The sequence below is a fragment of the Hippoglossus stenolepis genome, chromosome 20 (assembly GCF_022539355.2).
Source record: "Hippoglossus stenolepis isolate QCI-W04-F060 chromosome 20, HSTE1.2, whole genome shotgun sequence".
In the NCBI taxonomy this organism is placed as follows: Eukaryota; Metazoa; Chordata; class Actinopteri; order Pleuronectiformes; family Pleuronectidae; genus Hippoglossus; species Hippoglossus stenolepis.
This window is the reverse complement of record NC_061502.1, coordinates 5,253,213-5,271,635: the sequence shown is the minus strand read 5'-3', so window position 1 is coordinate 5,271,635 and position 18,423 is coordinate 5,253,213. Positions and strand designations below refer to the sequence as shown.

Here is an 18,423-nt window from a genome sequence, read left to right as displayed (position 1 = left end):
CAATAAGTGCATTCAACCATGAGGGTACAAACCCAGAACAACAAGAATAGAGAAAGTACAATTTCTTCAAAAAAGCAAAACTACAAAGTGATATAAGTAAGTGCCATTTAAGTGCTACTAAATTGTTAGTTTAAAAATATTATTCAAGGTATAGTCGGAAGAGGTGTGTTTTTAGTTTGCGGCGGAAGATGTGTAAACTTTCTGATGTCCGGATGTCAATGGGGAGCTCATTCCACCATTTAGGAGCCAGGACAGCAAACAGTCGTGATTTTGATGAGTGTTTAGCTCGCAGTGAGGGAGCAACAAGCCGATTGGCCGAAGCAGAGCACAGTGAACGGGCTGGGGTGTAACGTTTGACCATGTCCTGGATGTAGACTGGACCCGATCCGTTCGCAGCACGGTACTGTACCTTTGCCATTTGGGCCCCTCGGCTTTGGAACGGCCTACCTGAGGAGATAAGGCTCACAGAGTCAGTGACTTCTTATAAATCACTTCTTAAAACCCACTTTTATAGACTTGCTCTCTTGTGATACTGTGATTTTATTGTTTAGCTTTTTTTTTTGCTTGTTCACGTATTTTTATTGTCATTTTACTGCTTTTTCGTATTCAAGTTTTAATTTACTTTTATTGCTTTGTTGTCAAAGCACTTTGTAAACTCTGTTTTTAAAAAGTGCTATATCAATAAAGTTTATTATTATATTATTATTATAATAACTTCTTTCTTTCTTTGTTGTAGTATTTACTTATTATTTACTTTTACTTTTAAACGGTCACAGATGTATTATAATATGTAACAATTCTATTCATTCATATATATGGGAAATTCAACTGCATACACATAATAATTATATAGTGATTCTTAGTGTATGGACAAGATATTAAAATGTTTTTGCTACAAACATTTTATTCACTTTTAACAGTCAAATAATGAAACTGTCAAAAACCATCTCTGGTGTGAGTGCTAACAACAGACTGATACCTGAAACACAACAAAGAGCTCCATCTGGACACTGCTGTTTTTGTTACATCCCAAATGGTTAGGATCTTAATCTGAAAAGCAACTGCGCCTATCAAATTTAAGTAGTAGGAGTGGGAAGGACAATATGTCCCTCAGGAATGTAGTGGAGTAGAAAAGAAGCTGGAAGTACATTGAAATTGTACAGTATATGAACCTTCCAGGTGTCTGAGGCTGCCTGCACGGCTGTGGTGTCAAAGTGTGGGTCTCCGTTCTTCATCTAGTATGTATCCTGCTGTCAACAAGTCAGTGCCAGTCGAGCAATGTCGTTACCAAAACCGAGAAAAGACGTTAGCTTCACAATGTCTTTTCGGAGTCTGAACACCAAATGCAACGCCGCTTGCAAACGACGACAACCATCCCCTGTCCCGAAGATCAACCTTCAGCAACAAATTCAGTTTTTTACGAGGTGTGAACGTAAAATCCACGATAAGGAAGGGAGGACGAGGGCAGAGGTGACGGCGGGGGGTGGCTGGGTCCAAACTGCGTCACCAGCGTGAGGCCCGTTAAAAGTTCAGTGCGGTTGAGGCATAAAATCAAGGAGCGGGGCTCTGTGTGTTGTGTGCTGTACGCCTGCTGGCAGCCGCTTTCTCTGGCATTCGCAGATGCTTTTTCGGCTGCTTTCAGACGGCTCCAAAGCAAACAAGACTGGCCCCCGCTTACAGGCCATAAAACTTGTGCGTCAGCCTCCTCAGCCCTGTGCTCCACAAAATGGCACGGAGCTGTTTACATTTTCTCATGAAGCGGAATACAAAATAATTATGTGATTTCAAATTATAATACAGAAGCTATTTTTAAAATCGTTCAAAGCCACACGAAAAAAATTTGGATTCTTCCCACTTTTTATGGAAACACACATAAACTGTCACGATGGTGCAGCTATAGTGCACGTTTACATTGGTTTCGAAGGACGATAAATCGTCTCGTGACATTTGCAGCAACAACTTCAAGCCTGAGCTGGCTGGGTGTTTTCCATGGCAGCTGTTGACTGACATTTGAGCGTCGGTATCACAAGGAGACGCGCTGTCATCTGTGGTACACGCCTGACTGGAGCATGTCATGGCTCCGCATAGCCTACAAAACGATTTAAGACATATGATAGGTCTCTTTATAATTTTAAAGTGTTTGAGATTGTGCTGTTAAGTGACACTGATAGTAAAAAAGCTAAGCTAAGTAGCTCCACTCAGAAAGTGGAGGCCGGTTAGCCTAGGTGGTTTGGATGTGGTGGCCACAACAGGTATTGCATCATGTGACACACTCTGACCCAGACAGCATTGTAAAGCTTTGAAACAGGGAAACTAAACATTCCAAAATGACTCACTGATGATCCACTCAGGCCCATGACATTCAAATTGCAGAGAGAAGGTTTCAAAAGTTGATTAAATCTTGATCATGTTTTACGGGGAACCAATAGGAAATCAGTTGGGCAGCAGAGATCTTGCCACGTGCCTGCTTGACTGGCTCGCCTGGACTGCTGTGCATACAACTTGGTGACATAATGTAGTGGGTCATAGAGTCATTGAATGTACTGCCTATGAAGGAAATTACATTTTTTTTAATGGTCTCTAAAGTAGTATACAGTACGAAGTCCTATTTTTATTGCAAACCCATAAACACACACAGTCATGTCTCCATGTCTTCAGAGGACATTACATCAACGTACATTGATTTCAGAGGAATTTACTTGAACCTCCACCATAATTACTACTTGCCTAACTCTAACCCTAAGCTTAGTTTAAACCCAATCTTAAATACACCTAACCTTAAAATATGTCTTCACCTTAAAATGTAATAATTCACGTTACAGGGACTAGCTTTTTGTCCCCATAAGGAAGACAAATCTCCATAATGAGACTGTGTAAATAGATTTAGGTTCCCACAATATGAGTAATTCCTGGAGCACACACACACACACACATAATGCATCAATAAGCCTGAGGGGAACACCAATGTAGGGAGCACTCACGGCAGAATATGAAATACAAATAGATTTGTATTTGTAATTTGAAATACAAATAGATTTATACTTGTAATTTGAAATACAAATAGATTTGTACAAATAGATTTGTACACATAGATTTGTATTTGACTCAGCAGTAGCATGTTCCAGTCATGTTTCACATCACTCAAATTGAAAAGCATACTTTACTTAAAACCTTCCCAATCACATGCCACTGTGATAATGCAATCTGTTATTCACAGCGTGGCCGTGTCTGTTCCACGAGGGCGCGAGAGCCAGATTTAAATGGCTGCTCTCAATGTTTATGGTTGTTTCCTCATCCTTAAGTAGTTTGAATTGCGGTTTTTTTTCTGAACATTGTTGCAACAGTAATCATGGCTGTGATTGGCCTTTTATGCCTCTCCGTAAAGAACAATCAAAGGAACCAGTAAATGCTCACTGATTCATTCGGATTTACCGTTACGGCGTGAATGTCAGTGTACTCGCCAGAACAAGCAGCCTGGGAACTGAAGTATGAAGAGGAAGTCTTCTTTTTTTTTCTCCCATGTTAAAGCTTTAGTCTGAGTTTTCCAGATCAAGGCTGAACTGTTTAGGTGAAGTATTTTTGACCCATTTGGAGGCTCGTCTGTCCCACATAAAAACGACACGAATGGACACAGGCGGAAGATTACGAGTGTTTGATGAAAACAGCTATAGGAGGGATTTATCACGGACTGCGCTGCGTCGTTCAGTTCGACCTCCAGAAACGTGAGACACTTGGAGTGAGGTCACTACAGCAGCATAATGTTTTTTTACACTGGTCCTCATGTTATTCTATTCCATATGTCTAAGCCATTGACTATAATCGAATGATTGGTCCTCAAATGTCCAGGTATTATCTTTAGAAAATATACATTTACAACATTCTTTCTAAACTATTGACTTATGTGTTTATTTTAAGGGCAGTAGAAAGAATTCACGGCCTGCTGGCAGAGTATAGGTTGACTTGCAGTTGTATATATATAGGCTCTTTTTTATATGGACACTTAACTCCAATTAACCTTCATTCTCCTATTTGCCTGTAATCACATTATCCTCTGGTATTTGAATCTATTTTTCTTTCATCCACGAGAGGCCATGTCCTCCCGCTACATGCCCGGAGAAAGGTGCGACAGTGCAAGAACAAGCTTCTCCTTGTCCTACATCTCCCAGTTGGCCAGAGCACCAGCCTGTGGTCCGCTCTCCCTCTCTCTTTCTTTCTCCCCCTCGGATCTCTTTCTCTCTCAATGCTCTCCTCACGCTCTCTTTCTTAACGCTCCCCTCTTGCTACCTTGCCGCATATCTGAGCTGTGCCCCCGGGCCATGTCCAGCGCCAGACAACGTCTGATTCATGCCCTAAGTTAGCTACTGCGGTCAGCTGACTCTGTAGTACGATAAGACCAGGCTTGTTGAGGGTTGATTCAATATCCTGCCAGGGCGCTGATCAATTCTATTGTACTGTCAGTGAGCCCAAAGAAGAAAGTAATTTAAGAGAACAGGTTGATAATTAAAAACCTCAACCTCAGTGTTTTTATTCTTATGATACCCTAATTCATATATATATATATATATGTATATATAAATATAGTGAGTCATTCTGACTGCCAAAATAACAATATAATTCTTGCTATACTAAATGGTTTAAAATGGAGTTTGAAACAGAGCCTTGCCTCTCTCTCCTCCCCCTGCACTGTACAAAAACACATTCCAGCTGTCAAATACATTCATTCATGTCCCTCTATACAAACCATTTTTGACTACATGCCTGTCGCCCAAAGCAATTATAGGTGAAAGAGTTTACTTTCAGCACCTACGCTCCAGAAGCTGCATGTTGAGCTGTCACCTGCGCTGACACATTAGTGACACATTTTCAGAACCGATGAATGAATCACGTCGCATGAAAGTTGTAGTGAGTCCGAAAAGATCCGTAAAGGTCACCTTCGACTGGCTCCTGCAACTCTACTCTACGACATTTATTCTGCAACTATGGTTACTTGTTGGTGTATGGATGAAGATTCTCTAAGCAAACTATGGGATGCTCTTCAAAATCAGTGCCACAACTAAAAAAATATTTCCTTGTCAATGAATCTGGAAATGATTCCTTTCAGTAACCAATTATTCATTTGGACTGTTAAAGCAGAAAATTGTGAATGTCAAAAATAAAATCGTCTGTGACAGTTTCACATGAGCCACGTTGAGGTCTTTTATTTATACGTCAGAAAAGCAGCTGGGTGGTGTTCTGCTTGAAATGATTACAATAGCTTCGCCTCAATTAGCTGCAACAATAAAACGCTGCTTACTTATTACTCAGTACTAATAAGTATTTGTTACTTAACAATGGGGTGTAGAAATGATACTGGCCATTCCACCTTCATAATGAGAACTTTACACTTTCAATGCGTTTAGATAATGCTTTTACTTAGACCTTGAGTACAGCACTTTTAATCATGGTGGGGAATTTTTGTACTTCTGTCCTTCTATGAATAAAATGATTCGACCATGTGATGCTAATGTTTTTTACAAAAAATTATTTAATCATGAATTGATCTATCAGCCACAACAGGATGACTCCACTGTTAAAACAACCAAACAGAGTCTGTGTAGAACCTTAAAGCAACTTGTTGCCATGGAGATGATGTGAAAGCTAATTAGATAATTGAAAAAATAAATGTCCTCTGTTGATCTGATGATTTGAAGGCTATTTGTAAACTATAATGGCTCATTTTGGGAAAGAAATCTGACATTTCACCAAGGGAAATAAAACATTAACTACAACTACACCAACAAAAATGATACTTATTTTATAAAGTAAATAACTGCATTTATTTGTATAATTTAATGTTGGAGGTTATATGGTGATGTTGGTGAGTTATGTACTGTTATTCTCTCTAATGTTTCCTCATTAATCGCATCCATTGACAGTCATGGTGTAGTTAGTATTTAGTGTGCTGGCAGTGTGTTCAGTTTAACCTGTTTTTAAATGGAGTGCATTCAGGGAAGCTTGCCTCAGCATAACGATAATAAAATGTTTCTCATCGTAGAGATGTCATTTTCTTTTAATATTTATATTGTGTTTACCTGTGAGGAGCACTGGAGCACTTCACACCCATTTAAATAATGAGTCCATTGCGAAAGAGATAATTGGTAGTGTTTCACCTCAGACGTTTCCACAAAGTTATTGCTGCAAACGCTCACAATTATTTTAAACTACTTTCTGCTGGAGGAAGGAAGAGCAGCTTGCAGATTTCAGAGAGTACAACTGGCTCTTACCCTGCTCTGAATTTTTAAAATAAACCAGCAGTGAGCGGTTATTTAAAAAAAAATTGGGTTTGTGTGTACTCAACCTTTTATTTAGTGTCTCCTGTAGGGCACCCATTAAAATCATCAACCCTGCTTAAAAGTTTGCTTCAGAGGGATTTGTCACCCCAGAGGTTGACAAGACAAGAGCATGAGGTCAGGGAGAGACACGGCGAACAACAGGCAGTGAACTAGAAAGAAACACGGCAGCCATGAATAATGCATGAATGAAAGGTTTATCTAATGGCTCTCTTAAAACTTTTAAAAGTTCATCTTTACTTTCAGCTGGAGATGCTCTTGGCTAAAAAGCTCCTTTTTTTCCGACTTAGTGCAGTCATCCTCCGAACTCAGCTTGAGAGAGACGCTGATTGGTTTAATTATGTTTGCAGTGATTAAGCATCTTAATGGTGCTCATCACAATATGAGACATGAATTACAATGATGCTGAGATGTGACATTCAGGGTAAAGATTTGTCTTTCTCTACCTTTACTGGTAACGTACGGACAGAATAGCCATAGAATCACCAGACTACACACACATGCACACACACTGTTTAAAGAGGGACACTTACCATCTTTGGACAGTTGGTGGTCATGGCAGGGTCGGAGGAGAACAGAGACTCAGAGAGACTGCAGAGTGCGACCTCGCAGCGTTACGCTCCCATCCCAGCCCGGCTCTCAGACACGAGGACGAGACCATCGGGGCTCGTTAACTTGAAAGCGCGGATGGAGGTCGGCGGGCTCGCTGGAGTGTGTCAAGAGGAAACTGCAGGCACCACTCAGCCAGGCCGCGGAGAGACAGACAAAAGCAGAGATAATTCAAAGACGCCAGCAGTTTCTCCTTCCTCTTCCTCCTTGCTCTCTCTGGTGTAACTTTACCCCCGAGGAGTCCCGGGCAAGCGCACACATAGAACCAGTTCCAGACCTGTCCCGCACCAACGGCTGCCTCTCCCCCTTCTGTCTGCGTATTCTCTCCCCTCTCGGTTTTTTGGTATCATTTAACTCTTGATTCCACGGCCCGGCGATGAGCTCACCGGGGGCTCAGGTTTCAGCTCCTTTACTGGAATGCGAGGCCGGCCGAGCGGAGAGGCAGAGGTGCCGGGGAGGTCAAAGGCTACTGGGGTAGTGTGGAGGAATGGAGAGGAGAACGGTGTCTGTCATCTGGGGGAGTTCCAGTAGAGGGATATCTGAGGGTCCTGGAGTGCCGAGAACAAAACAGGAGTTACAGGGGTCATGGGTTACGGATGTTGCAGGGCCAGACAACATCTGACAGCTCTAGAGGCTGTGGACTTGAGGACACTGAGTACATTTACACGCTCAAATACACACACTCACATGGACAACCTTCTCTTAAGTACCAGATTTATTGCTCACTTAGAGAGAGGGGTGTTTCCCTCTGGGAAACAAAGACTTTTTTTTAATGTTTTGTGGAGTTGCTGTTTTCACATTTTAGCAGCCCTGACACTGCTATGAATTTGAATTATACAGTCAAAACACAAAATAAATAGAGTGACCATAACCACAGGAATAATAATAATTTTATTTGCATAATATATGTTGAAAATGGATTGTTACCATCTGCTTTACAATCTTGATAAAACAGAAATAAAATGAAAAAAATAACATAAAATATAGTTAAAGAAGAATAGGCTTTAAATAAAGGCAAGAATGTGTCAGCGTCTTTAATAACCTACAAGAAAAACAGAATAGGAAGCCAAGAAAGATTTTCTGAATGGTTCTGATCGGGCAGACATAAGGACGAGGTTGCTCAATCTGAGCGACAGCTAACGATTCTCAGTGAGGAATTATTTATGATTCACAGAGTTCATTTTCTGAAAAATATCTATTTTCATTTCCCACTTCTGTCTTCATTAAAGCACTGCCTGCCCCCTCAACTTTCATTGTAAAACTAGCTAACATTAGCTAGCTCCTGTTAGCGACAGCAGCCATACTGCTCTTCACAAAGTTTCTTGTTGTGTGGAGCACTGCCAAGAAAACTCTGTAGAAACCACTGAGCGCCTTCCACTAACACTGGCTCTTTGACTGTGAGTCCAATAGTTCCTTTCATTAAGTTGTTTTCTTTAGTGACAGTCTCCATTTGTGTGGTTAGAGCTTTTACCGATGTCTGTGGTTGTTTGATTTGTTTTCCTTTGAATCTAAAACAACTTTGTTAAGCTAATATAGAGTTTTACATTTCTTCATTAATACCAATGGGGTGAAATACCTTGGGTACAAAACAACTAACATACATTTGATTTATCAGCTTTATTTGGAAAAATGTTAAAAACTAAATAAGAACATAAGCAAGAAAAGCAAACAAACAAAACCCCTATCAGACTTGTCAGAATCCTCGTACTAAGTTATTCTGATAATGTAACCCAGGCTCAGTAGGAAGATTTTAAATTTGATTAGTGTTCCACATGTTTTCATTTCCTCACCGCAGTCGTTCGTTTCATGATTTTACTTCATGTGATTGTGACTCAGTGACATTTAACATTAGTCCTTACTAATGCAAAACATGCAAATTCCTCTAAAATCCTGTTTACTTCCTCTCATTTGAAACAACTTTTTTGTTCTGAACATGATTTGGGCAGTTTTGAAGTCGACCGCACATCTCAAAACTTTACTGCTTTTAATTTAAACTTTAGGAAAATGAGTTTGGTTCCCAATAAATGTTGCTGCCTACAATCCTTAAGAATGAAGCAATCTCCCTCAAGAAATTAGGACCAACACTGACATCATTAAAAATAATGACATTCATCTGCAGCCAAAGCCGTGTCATCAATTTTTTCCTGATTCATCACAAACTACAGTCTACAAAATGATCTTGAAGGTGACTCAACACATGTCTTTGTTCATTCTGGTTCCCAGAAAACTGAACACCATGACCTCAATGGACGTTGGGTTTATTTCACGGTGATTATATCAGACTGTATTCATTTTTACTAGGTGGATCTAAAAGTCTGGCAGCTGTTAAGATTATTTCCTTGCCTCCAACCAGTCTTAAACACGTTGTTAACAGTTTTCTTAGAGACTATTATTTGGTAGAAACTACTTTTCTTCCAAAGAAAACCGCTGATGATGTGTTTTGTGGATTATCTAGAATTAAAGGGCCACCGTTTCTCTTGGGAACGGGTGTTGCTATTAAATGTTTTCAAATGTAATTTTTCAGTACTTAGAGAACCACAATAAGATTAACCTCCATCATACAAGAGTGCAGGCACATGCCTCAGCATCAGAAATATCCAAACGTGTATACATTATGTTGTTTTATGCAATATGGGTGAATTAACACTTTAAGGCCGTGTAGTTTTATGGTGAATCAGTTTATTAATTAGGATTGCCACTTTTCTTTTACTCTCATATATCTGTAAATTGAAGCCATGGCAACAAAAAGCCTTTAGTTCATAGTCACAATTTGAACGTTTATATCCTGTAGAGCTGTAGCCGTTTGTATATGGATATACAAACCTTAGCAATCACTGAGACTTGGTGGTGCATTCGCTGCCATAATATTGTGGCTACAATCTATACTGATAATACAGTGTTTGTGCCACATGTGGCAGGTGTGAGCAGTGGGGTTGTACTCCACTGTTGGCAAACTTAAAAACACAATTCAATTGCCAAAGAGAACAAAGTGATGCTTTTTAAAGACAGCGTCATTAAACTGACTTTCCCTCAGCAGCGCAACAAAAATAACTCGGGCTGATTGAAGCGGCCTGGTGATTATTTGTTTATTATTTTGCCAGTCGACTCAGCCGCGTAGCTCTCCCCCATTATCCTCTGCGGGCGTGACTGGCTTGGGACTGCAGCTCTGCTCCAGCCGCTGGGAATGTGTGGTCTTTATTAAGGGGAGGAAGTGTGCGAATGAGCACTGCAGGCCCAGCGTCTCAGGAATCTTGATCCTTTTTCCCCTTGTGGCACTTTTCACAAGCAGGGCCAGCAAATCACTTACACTGATAGCAGGGTTCTGCATGAGGCCCTGGTTCTTGGAGGAAGAGGCAGGGGTTGGTCTGGTGTGGGGGCTGCACTCCCCCCCCTCTCCTGGTTTGCGTAGCATGCTGGGGAGTAGGCTTGCATTTTGTTTGTGCAGATGAGTGTCGGCGCGGGCACACCCTCTGCGGGCCTGTTCCCATGGGAACGGCAGTGATAGCGAACAGCTTGTTTTTGTGTTTTTTGGCAATGTTGCCACTGCTGGAGTACTGACAGGCACTGGGGAGGTCTGATATGTAAAAGCGTTGCCAGGTAGGGCTTATGCGAAAAGAATGTTTTCCCTTTGACTTTCTCCTGTGTGTTTTTACATCCATGCTGAGTTATTTGGTCATGCAGCTTCAGTGGAATTTGACGTTTCTCACCTTCATCGGTAGGCGATGTTGATCAAATGATTTTTTGATTTCAGAGCTTGCTCTGTGCCACAAGCTGACCTTGTTCTTAAGGGTTTTACAATCCTCAGGTGGATCATGACATCCGCTTTAGTCAAATGACTTCAGGTTAGTGTTACACGTCTCCACAGGCTCGACTGACAGACACTTGGCATTGGTTTTGACCTTTCTGTGTAACACAAGGAATTCCACACCACATAAACAGGAAAATAAGCTTTCTTAAAATCTCCCCTTCCCATTAAATTTCAAATGATAACATCACGGCATGGGTTAGCTGACTTCCTTAGCATATTTGTAACTGTAAACCTCTCTTATCTTTTAAAAAATCCCCTGTAGAAGGGTGAAGAACAGTGAGGATTTAAGACTTATTTGTTCTGGCTCTGTATCTGCTAGTCATTAACAAGCTAGTTAGAGGCAAAGCGAAAATGTACAAAAGCACTGAGTCACAATCTTTTAAAGAAGTCAATCTCCAACTGTGATGAAAACAAAAATATTCTCTTGCGGCTTTGTGAAAGGCAACACAAGATTAATTCTGTAAAAACAAAATCTATCGCCATCTGTGTCCAGGAACAAGGAACAAATGTCCCTCGCTGACCCTCATACATCAAAGACAACACTCAACCTATATATCATCTTTTTTTTGTTTTCATAAATATTAGACACACACAGAGCAGGGAAAGAGCTAAATAAAATTAAAGTGTACGTTTATTGTGCAAACGATGGCCTCGGTTTATGGTGTTTGGATTCCTAAATGAAAACATACCCGATGAAACCCTTCACCAGGCTTCTCGCTGAGAGTGCGAGCCGCACTGAGACCAAACGCCTCGCCTCTCCTGCCGCCCTCTCGCCTGGGACGGCGGGGTAATTACATCATTTGGAGATGGAATGAAAGCACTTTACAAGCGAAAGTAAGTGAAATGCTTTATTGCTCACGGAATTGCCAATTAAAAAGCAACACCTGGAACACAGAGGCCCCTGTGACAGGACTGAAACCCGCCAGTCCCCTGATCCACGGGGGCCCCTGGAGAATGTTTTTCTTTCCGTCTTCCCCCCCCCCCTTTTGCCCCGTCTTTATTTGTAAAAAGTTGCCGACAATGCACCTTCACACTGGCTTACATAGTCCATAAGTCACCAAAGCTTGATGTGCTCTGAAACGTGAAGCCCGTTTCCTGGGTAGAGCATATGTCACGGCTACAGTGTAAACCTGTTCAGGGCACGCTACTGAAAAAGAAAACAGTGGTGATTCTCTCCAGCGCCCAATCCACACCAGTCCAGTCCAATCCCAGATGTGTTTCCAGGCTCAGGTCTGTTTCCCCCAGGAGACAGAAACAGACTGAACTGAACAAATAGGAAGGTGAAGAAAAGAAAAATGTCTGACATATTCTTCCACCTACTCCCATTGTCAGTGGAGGACTTGTCTGTTAACACCTCTTCATCTCCCATTCACTTCAAGATCCTACAGACATGCTAACAGCCCTCTGAGTCTGTACTCATGTCCAATTGTGCTTTGACTTAAATGCTAACATCCGCTGCTTTCCATCATTTGCTGATGCAAAGCAGGTGTAATGTTTAGCATTTCCCCCATTAGTTTAGTGTGTTAGCATGCTAACATTTGCTAATTAGTACAAAGCATAGCTGTAGCTGTGGGGATGTCATTAGTGTTGCAAGCACTAGGTTATTCACCAAAGTACAGTAAAACATGCATAATCCTGGCAAAGGGATTGCAATTCATCCTGTAGGCAATTTGAAAATGTGGAGAAACTATCATAGTAATTAATCTATTACCACACATATAAACTTAATGCTGTATTTGTAGAGGCTATAGGGACCAAAGTTTTGGCAGGGTGAAAAATCTGGAGATCACCAACGTCACTAGAACTCAATCCTCGAGGAAGCAATGAATGTCTGACTAACACCTTCTGGCAAGCTATCCAACAGTTGATGAGATATTTCAGTCAGGGCGACCACGCCAGAGTCCTCCCCAGAGCCACACTCCTAACTTGGTTAAAAATAAAACCTTCCTTCAGTAAAACTGTTTAACTACATGCTTTTAAAACAAATTAAATTACAAAGATAAAAAAATATATTTATATTTTTTAAATACTTTGTCTATTCCTCTATTGCTTCCTGGTCCTCTGCCCAAACAGTAGCTGAGTCAGATGTTTGCCACACCCCTGCAGGAGTTCCCACACCACAGTCTGTGACAACCGCAGCAAATACAGTGTTAACATCACACTGCCATGACGACACGGGTGACAACGATGCTGACAAGCGTTACCATGGCGACAGCAGTCATATACACACATTTGTGGTGTCAGAAAGGAGGACTTATTTATTTTTGCAAATGTCTTTCCCAGCACTACTGGCTTATGACTTTTGAGCCTGACTGACAGAGTCTTATGGAAAATAAATTGGCAGAACTACACTTGATGCATGGAATATCACTTATGATGCTGGTTCGGTCCCTGAGGGGAGACATGAAAGGGGATGGATACTCGACGATAAGATGTATTGTCATGAATAAGAGTGAAAGGGATGAGTAAAACCCTGATTAGGGCCCATATCCCCTTTGTAGCTGCAGTCAAAGTGCCTCTTGCAAATTCAGAGCCCGCAGCCAAGGATAATGTGCCTCTCATGTCTAAATAATAGCTGCTGTGCTTTGCACATCCTTATAAGATCCTGGCTACACAGTTTACCAAGTCCAATGTTATCACTTGTTAAGCCTGCATAGATTTCGGGGGTTTATATAAAAGCACAGTGTCACGTTTCCTCTTTGTGCATTCTCTTTCATTAAATACTGCTGGGGGAAGAATTCAGCTCTTTCATGCGTGGCTTACGTCAAAGTATTTGTACAGTGACTGGTTAAAGGCAATTCCTGTGCTCAGCTTTATAATTGTGGGAAGCGAGTTCTCAGCTGAAATACAGTGTAAGAGGAGTTTATATTTTGATGAGACATGTGAGGACTCCATTGCCTAAAACCCTCTGGATGTCACATGAGCAGCTGAAGCCAGAATCGGAGAAACCTGAAAGCTAAGTCAGCGTTAGAATGTTCATTATGCCACACAGTGTGTTAATCATACATGAGCAGGTGAGTGAATGGGTGTGATTTTGAGGGCTCCATCAAAGGAGAAAACATCTATATTTAGATGAAGCAATTTAGCTCAACATGTAAATGCACAGCAATATGTGTTGACATTATGCAAGAGATGGCACACTATCAAAAACGCTACCAATGTCAAATGGTGCTCCATCCGTTAATTAGAGTTGAGTTTATTTGTGGTGGCGGAGAAAATCAACCACATTCTCTTCAATGTCCTCTGTACATACCAGTGGTGGATCTAGGATTTTTATAAATTGGGGGCCATGACAGGGCCACAATTCACACAGATTGACCAATTATATGTCCAACATCCATGCACACTTCTTGATTTAGTAAGATGCAGATTCATGTCATTCCTTGTTTACAGTTTGCTCTATGACTTTGAGCAAAGCCACACTAGTATTGTTCAAAAAACATAGGAAATAAACAAAACAATTTTTTTTTAAATTGATACAGATGTTAGCAAGTAATTATTTTTTTAAACTGAGGGGGCACCTCAGGGGACAATTAGACAATTAGATTCCAGTTAGGTCCAGTGCCACCCGGACACCAACTGAAATATGCCCCTGTTACCTGCAGCTAAATCTTCCACATGCGACGTTCCCTTATCAGCCCCTAAAAAAAATGAAATGACCCAAACCCATGATGCCGATATATTACCCCTGAGCTCTGAGCGTGCCTGGCACTAATGCCCCACCTGTAGCACCGCAGTCTATGCCAGCACGTCTGACTGCGGAGCAATATCCATTTTGAGTGGCTGAAATATTCATTGGCACACCTAGGGTGCACCAGGGGAGCTGTATGATGTGTCAACTAAGGATAAGGCAGCTGCGTTTGTCCAACTCCTTTTAGCCGGTTAATTGCTGTGAATCATCGGAAAAACGGAGGGGGTAAATGTTGAAGATGCATAGTTGGAAAAAATATCTGTAACCGCATTTAGGATTTAATCATTTCATCATAGGAGTAATTGGGTGATACATGCAATAGGTACTCTGAAATAGATTCTGTAGGTCCAACACTCACTGTTTGGTTTGACACACTGATTAGAGAGAAGGGGAGTCAGACCTTGGCTCCAACTAGCTTCTAGTGGACTCATTATTCTTCCCTTATCTGCTAGATATGTCCTCTCCCTCCATGTAAGTTACATGTAAATGGAGCTATAACAAAACCCACTGTATATACAACACCTTCAAAGTGAATATCGCCTATCATGCCGCGCTTGATGTGAAATTGTGTTTTACTTGTTGGCTATGACTCATGACACATGTGGTATCCATATCTGTCATTATTACATTTCATTTTTTTTATTACATTTCATTTAGCTGACGCTTTTATCCAAAACGAGTTACAATAAGTGCATTCAACCATGAGGGTACAAACCCAGAACAACAAGAATCAAGAAAGTACAATTTCTTCAAAAAAGCAAAACTACAAAGTGCTATAAGTAAGTGCCATTTAAGTGCTACTAAATTGTTTATTTGTAAAATATTATTCAAGGTATAGTCGGAAGAGGTGTGTTTTTAGTTTGCGGCGGAAGAGGTGTAAACTTTCTGATGTCCGGATGTCCATACGCACAAAAGCATAGTTAAGTGTGTAGTCCGTGTATCTGTGGAGAAAATCTGCACTGTAGAGTCGTTTTTTTTGAAAGACTTGCACAGAATCCTGATATTTCTATCTGTAATAATAACATTGTATTCAGTAAATTAATTGCTAGGGTTCTGGGAACGTGGTAACATCACGAAAAGGAAGTTTGAAGGCCCAGGCAACACAGTTTAGTCACATTTCTTTTGAAGAGAAACCACACCAGGCAGGTTTCCTTCTAAATGTAGAGGGAACTGAGTCATATTTCTCAGAAAACTGGTAAAAGAATATTCAATTTACTGAAATTATGTGAATAATAGGAGTTGGTTCATCGAAATAAATAGTTGGTGGAAGACAACAAACCATTGCAGAGAAGGAAGGCACGGCAAGATCATGCAATTCATTTTAAGCATATAAGATGGACGACACGTCTCCACATGCTCCTTCCTCGTGTTTTTGATGTCATTAGTGATTGTTTTGTGGAGCAGGAGTATCGAGGTCCCACCGATACATGGACTTCACCAACCGCGAGTCAGTCCCAGCTCATTTCATCCTAATTTTATATCATCACAATAAAAACAAAACGTATTGAAAGGTTGAGCACTTGAACACATATCAGTGTGATGAGAACTACCTCAAATGAATTTATTTAGATTTTTGCTTTAAGTTTATGTTGGTGTCCCATTCACTAACATAGAGGAGGTGGGGCTTATGAACTATACCGCAGCCAGCCACCAGGAGGCAATCAAGATGATTTGGCCTCACTTTTTGGAGCTCTCATGTCGTCCATCTTTATGTACAGTCAGTAGTTTCAAGCATTAAGTGTTTGTTTCCATGGCACTTATTTGCACATATCGTTTATACTGAGGCATCAGCTTCTCCACCTCTGCCACAGAGTGTAAAATTAGTTTTGTGATATTTTGATTTCAGATTTCTGCTTTTTTCACTCTGGGTTTTCTGTTCACACCGCAGAAATACACATAAATCAGGTGAATGGAAACAAACTTTGTGTCATGGCTCACTGGGAGACATGAATAGATGGTTAAAGTTACAAGCAACGCATGCTGCATTTCCCACTATAAATCAAATGCTTGCTGTTAAGAGGCCTTTTTTCTTCACATTTCGGATCCTATGTACCATCAAATAAAGTCACTTAGATGATGTGACTAACTGTAGCTTGTTTAAATCTCTCTGTTTGGCTGACTGCTCACATATCCTTACTTGTTGGACTTTGATGTCGCAATATCACCATGACCCCTGATGCAAGCAGTTATTTGTCATGTACAAAGTTCTGATATATCAACAGAAATGAAAGTGGGACACAGGAAATAACCCTTAGACCCGAGATTCTTATCTTAATGTTAGCTCATTTAACAGGGACAATACAGATTGTGAGAGTGATGCAACATGTGTGAATGAGGTGTCAAACAGAAGTTAATTTGCAGCATCTGTCACTGGTTAAGCTTTTAAATTTGTGTTAATACAACGTAACAACAGAGCAGATAAAACAGATGTGTGCGTGTGTGTAAATTGGTGTGTATGCACGGCAGATGCATGCCTATCTGTGTGCATGACAGTCGATTACATTTGCCACAAGGGCATCTGTGCCCTGAACCCCGACAACCACACAGATGGACATGCTACAAAATCATGGCTGTAAACTTTGTATTTGATTTTTGAAAGATAAACATGGTCTACAAAAACTGCTTGAAATTGTTTTGATGGCCTCTACTCCTTATGACCGAATTTTCCTCAAAATCCTTAATTCGGGCTCGAAGAAGAATATCCTGAGAAATCTGCGTCAAACTGTATGTTACAGTGTGATTCGGCCCAGTGCTGCCTGGATACACGTCACCATCCACCTGGTGAGGCCTGTCTAAATGTTTATGTCTTTCTTCATTTGTTCAGCTGTCTTGTCATCTCTGTGGACTCACACACACACACACACACGCATATATACACACAGATGGTACACAGAGCGAATAATTTTTAAAGGAGAGAGAGAATCTTTCTAACGCACACAGCAGGTTGTGTGATTGAGCGAAACATGAAAGCCGGGTGAAATCTTTCCCTGAGCGTCACTTCAGAGATGCAGGACGATTTCCATCTGAGGAAAACAACTTTACAGGAAACTCCACCTTCATGTGGTGTACACTGTCTTCTTTACTTTAACCAAACCGATGCTCTGTGCCCACCGCAGCAATCCTAACAGCACCGGAGAAGAACATCTGGCTGTGGATGAGTATCGTCATTACAGAGCGAGCGAGTTGCAGTGAAGTGAAACTGGAGGTTTGAGATATTTCAAGACAAAGGTCATTGGCTAAACGACTCCCTCGCTCACATCCTCTTCCCGTATCTGTAAACACTGAAAGCGGCAGAGATTTTTCCTTTACCTGACACCACTAAGGTGGATTTCATGTAAACACATCCTGGGATCAGAAGAAAACTGGGATACCATCCACCACTTTTTTTCCCCGCTGTCGTAAAGTCAAGCTCATGTCTCAAAAATCCAGCAAAGCACTGTCTCACCATGTCTACACGCACACACACACACATACCTGGCCCACGGTGGGAACAGTGTTGTGAACCAACCAGATTTTTGGTCCCTGAGTCAGGCAGCGTTTGGGCTACACGCAGCGTTCCCATGGCATGCATTACACAGGACTTTCAGTGATGGGATGTTTATAGCTATATGTTTAAAAGTGATTTTTGGTCAGGCCTGGGTCTGGGAGGAGCAACGCCAGTGAAGGGCCGTTCCTGTTCCTCCAGCGAACATCGTTTCGCCCTTTGGCTGTGTGCCTGTCGTCCGACATGCTCCGCCTCCCGTGTTTCCACGGCTCGACAGACAGACAACCCTGCGCTGCCCCCTCCTACGCCCACCCTGGGCTTGGCACCACCAGCTGTTGAATGCATCAGGCCTCAAAATGGCTCCTCAGCTGCTGCTGTGGCACACGGAGAGAGAAGCCTGACAGACTGAGCAGCTGCTGGGCTCAAACAGGGCAAGGTCACTCTCAGAATGAAATTCAGTACTAGTACCTGCTAAAGCATTACGTGGAACCATGATTATTAG

General features: G+C 41.5%; 1 protein-coding gene across 1 annotated transcript in view; it reads right to left on the bottom strand.

Moving 5' to 3' along the window:
* flrt2 (fibronectin leucine rich transmembrane protein 2) overlaps positions 1-18,037 on the bottom strand; it is a 58,184-nt gene extending 40,147 nt beyond the window's left edge. Inside the window, exons 1-2 of the mRNA XM_035143829.2 lie at positions 17,912-18,037; positions 6,863-7,486 (exon numbers count right to left, since the gene is read on the bottom strand). The gene's annotated coding sequence lies outside the window, so the exon portion shown is untranslated. The remainder of the gene's footprint in view (positions 1-6,862; positions 7,487-17,911) is intronic.
* Positions 18,038-18,423: the final 386 nt, after the last annotated feature.